Below are 4,779 nucleotides of genomic sequence, written 5' to 3' on the forward strand. Positions count from 1 at the left end.
CTCCACAAATTCCTCATACCCTCTTAGCAATTCCAGAAAAGCCTCAGAGGTAAGTATTGCATCAAACCCCTCATTTGGAAAAGGCTTTTGCAAATCTGTTGCAACTTTTAAAGCTGTCGCATGCTCTTCCTGTGTTCTTGTGTCCAGGTATGCCTGCCAGCGCAACCTCTCGAGTGCTTCCATCAGGAGCTTGTGTGCCCATATGCTCCTGTTTTAGTGATGGACTGTGATGACACCATCAATAGAACCTGCAGCCACAACTTCTGATTCTATTAAAATATCCTGAAAGCCTGCATCAGCAAACATCTTCCCAGTACATGCTATGGCGAGTTTCACACGCCATAGCTGTGTGAAACTCTCCTATCCTTATTACAAGTCTCTCTGAGTAAGTACTTGTCTGCCAGCGGGTCTCTTGGGCCTTTGCATATATCGCTTGATCCATTATTAACACTGAGGAGGAGAGGCAGCCGGCTCCCCTTACCTGCCATTGCGCTGTCAAATGTGCGATCGCTGCGGAACAAGGCAGATGAACTTTCCACCCTCCTACAGTTCGATCAGGATTACCGACAGACCAGCCTGTTCTGCTTCACGGAAACCTGGCTCACCGAGGACACAGACCTGCAACTGGACGGCTTCAACATCATTCACTTTGACCGGGACACAGCGAGAATTAGGAAATCGATTGGGGGCGAGAGTTCTCCCAGCTGACTGTGATTTTAGCATATGTCCCTGGACCGGATTTTAACACGGCGGCAGAGCGGATAGCTGACAGGCATCACAGAGCAGTCAACCAGACCAAAGCTCAGCCTGTATTTTTCCTGGGACTTTTTAACCGCTGTGATGTCTCATCACAGCTGCCAGACCTGGAGCAATACATCACTACTCCCACCAGAATGAACAAAATACGGGTCCAATGTTATGGAAATATCCCAAACGCATATGTATCGAAGCCACGCCCCCCCCTCGGTCGGTCAGACCACAACGTCATCCTGCTGCTACCCAAATACAAATCACAACTCAAAACAGGTGAAACAATAACAAAAACTATCAACATCTGGAACAATGAAGCAACTGAGACACTCAGAGGTTGCTTTGAGCTCACAGACTGGGACCTGTTTTTCAGTGATTGTGGTGGGGATTTGAATTCTTTGACAGAAGTACTGACCTCATATATGTCATTTTGTGAGGACACTGTCACTCCTACCAAAAAAAATAACCATCTACCCTAACAATAAAAAATGGTTCAACAAAGACATGAAACACTGCCTAACCCAGAAGAAAAGAGCATTTCTTCAGGGGGACAAGCAGAAGGTGAAAGAGCTGGAGAAGGAGTTCAGGAGGCAATCTGCCCTTGCAAAAAACAACTATAGGAAAAAAGTAGAGGAGAAATTAACATCGGGGAATGTGAGGGAAGCATGGCAGGGACTAAACATCATGATGGGCCGTGCCACCAAACCAACTGCAACTGGTTGCACAGACCCTGCTTCCTTTGCAGATGATTTGATGTGAGCTTTTAGATTGGTAATTTTCACTGTTTGTCACAAAACATACTCTGTAGGACTAAAGTGGTTAATGTATTTAACAATTAGGCAACATGAAGAATACCGCTGCAATGTATGGGGATGCGGGAGAGGAAGATGTTGAGACTCTCAGGTAAGTATATGTAAGTATATACATGAAGGTGTAATGTGAGGGCAAATTCTCTCTGCTGTCTGGTGTACTCATGGCCCTTTTTAGCCAAGAGGTCTACCTGAAGATCTGAAATTAAATTAGCACAAACTAATTAGTAAGACCCCTTTAAATAATAAGGAAGGAGGAGTCTAACACAGAGTGTAAACATTACCTATATAAAACATTCAAATTAGTATTTCCATTTTACCCCAATAGAAGTCTTTCAGCTCTTCATTTATGAGGTTCTTCTCCCTCAAATCAAGAAGAGCGAGCATATTTTTCTTTTCCCTTCGCTCCCGATCATGCTGTTCCTGTCCTTGCGCTCCAGACTCTCCACTCTAGCCAGAGCTTCACCAAGTCTGGTCTTTAGAGCAGTGGGAGAAGCAGGCAAAGCATAATTGTGGTCCTGGTGGAAAGAGAGATGAAAATATTGAGTGATTTTTCAAACTCATCACTCACAGATGCAGTTGGCCCACATTCTTAATCTCATCCCTCAATCCCACTGTTGGCGCCTTGGGTATGAGTGTCTTAGTGTCAGGGACACATATTCAACAACTACAGCATGTTTTAATGTATGTTCATGTGTATTTGAGTGTGTCTAAAATGAGTGGCAGAGAGCAACTGCGATAGAGGTTTTAATTTGACCAGGGCCTTGATGTTCTTATGTGTTTGAGAAATATTACATGCAAATACTTACAACATTAGACTGAGGGTCAACTTCATGGAAATGCTGGCAGGCCACTGGTAGGCTCTCTTCAGCTTTCCTTGAAGGTTGTGTGGTCCTTGATGGTACTTGCTAAAATGTAAGAAAAATAATACAAAATTTTAAAAAGTTTTAAGCGTCACATGCAGACAGAAAAAAAAGTTTAGAAATGTGTGGCATTAAGTTGTTATTCTTACACAAACATATGAATCATAGACATAAACGAATGAATGAATGAATTCTTTAGCCATATAGCACACAGACCTTTTGTAAATGAGATGGGAAGTTAAAGACAGATGGTTTGACTCCATGTCTAAGCCGGACAATCTGCCCTGTCCTGTCAAAATCATCTGCCTTAAAGTGCTCACTGCAGAGCAAGGACCTCTGAGGAGCCACAAAACCTTCCCTTTTCACTGCCAGTTCCCTTTCCCTTTTGAGACTACTGTCTTTGGGAAACCTAAAAAATGTGAGAAAAGTAGCCAGAGATGTAAAGAATTGCCTACAACAAAAAAGAATTGTCATCCTTCACAATAAGGTTCACAATAAGTACACAATACATATACATATTAAATACATCCAATATCTGTCATTAATCTTCTAACTGGTCAATCACTGCAGTCCAAGGTCTGTTTTTTCCAGACCACAGGCAGTTTATAGATGAAATAACATTGCATTTTAACCAAAATAAGGTCTCAAATTAGTTATTTCACCAGTAAGCAGCTGTGTGAGATAACGTAAAGTGAGCTGGTTATATTATGGAAAGAATCCGGATGCGGAGCCGAGAAATTCAATCCGTCCGTCCTGTTGAGGTTTATTTCACTATTTAACAACCGGCTCACTCGATATTATTCCTAAAACCGTCATTTTTAAAACATCCAAGCATCCTGTGTCATAGCTACACGTGAGACGTTTTTAACAAATCAAACCGTTTGGAAATCGGTCGAATATTCAGTGAATAATTCTACTTTAAGATTGTGGAGTACCTCTTACCTCCAAAGGTGTACATAACTCCCGCCTCTGCTAGCCCTGTACCAAGATGGTGGTACGTAAGGCACGTCCCTCCACAGTCAACGCGGCGTCTACGTATATACACTACTCACAAAAAGTTAGAGATATTTGGCTTTCAGGTGAAATTTACGGAAAATGTAAAAAATTCAAGCTACAGTGATATTATATCATGAAAGTAGGGCATTTAAGTAGAAGCAAACACTGGTGATTTCCTCATCTCAAACAATTTCTTGAAACAAAAGCCAACAACAGTGGTGGGTATACCACAACAAAAAATGTCAGTGTCAATAACTTGTCATGTGCCCTTGAGCATCAATTACAGCTTGACAACGACGTCTCATGCTGTTCACAAGTCGACTTATTGTCTGCTGAGGCATGGCATCCCACTCTTCTTGAAGGGCGGCCCTCAGGACATTGAGGTTCTGGGGTACAGAGCTCCAGCCTCTACACGGCGACTCAGCTGATCCCATAGGTTTTCTATGGGATTCAGGTCTGGAGAAAGTGCAGGCCACTCCATTTGAGGTACCCCAGTCTCCAGCAGCCATTCCCTAATGATACGACCTCGATGAGCTGGAGCATTGTCGTCCATGAAGATGAAATTAGGCCTGTGTTGTTCATGCAGGGGCACAATGACTGGATTAATGATGTTATTCAGGTAGTATGGGCTTGTCACTGTACCATTCACAAAGTGTAGGGCAGTTCTGTACTGACTAGACACAACTGCCCACACAGTAACACCACCAGCAAAGGCTCGTCTGGTGACAACAGTGGCTGATGCATAGGGCTCTGCTTGACGTCTCCAACATCGTTGGCGGCCATCATTTCTGCTCAACATGAATCGGCTTTCATCAGAGAACAGCACTGAGGCCCACTGGTCCCTCGTCCAGCGTAAATGCTCCCTGGCCCATGCAAGACGATGACACCTGTGCCTGGTGGTGTGGTCAGGTACCCTTGCAGGTCGTCTAGCACGCAGACCATGCTGATGTAAACGGTTTTGAATGGTCTGACGTGACACTTGGGTGCCTCTCACCTTCCTTAAACGTACCTGGAGTTGAGTGGCATTCATCATCCGGTTCCGCAGGGCACTGTTCACAATGAAGCGGTCATCAGTGTGGGATGTGGGCAAAGGACGTCCACTTCTATGCCTTTCTGTGACTCTTCCAGTCTCTCTGTATCTCTGTTGCAACCTGTCCCTAACTTTTTGTGAGTAGTGTATGTCTATGGTTAGCACCAGGCGAATCACACTCTAACGTTTGTTGTGTAAAATGAATCTCGTTTTTGTATATAGCAGCAAATTAGCTGACTATATCTGGTGCTTATTAGCTATATCATGAACATCATAAGCAAACCATGTCGGCAACTCACGTTAGTTTCTAGTATTGTGTTTCTTACTAACA

The 4,779-nt window shown here is 43.6% G+C and overlaps 1 pseudogene; it reads right to left on the reverse strand.

The window, feature by feature from the left end:
• Positions 1-1,047: 1,047 nt before the first annotated feature.
• LOC115357874 (THAP domain-containing protein 6-like) lies at positions 1,048-3,380 on the reverse strand (annotated as a pseudogene).
• Positions 3,381-4,779: the final 1,399 nt, after the last annotated feature.

This window comes from Myripristis murdjan, chromosome 4 (genome assembly GCF_902150065.1).
Source record: "Myripristis murdjan chromosome 4, fMyrMur1.1, whole genome shotgun sequence".
NCBI classification, from domain to species: domain Eukaryota; kingdom Metazoa; phylum Chordata; class Actinopteri; order Holocentriformes; family Holocentridae; genus Myripristis; species Myripristis murdjan.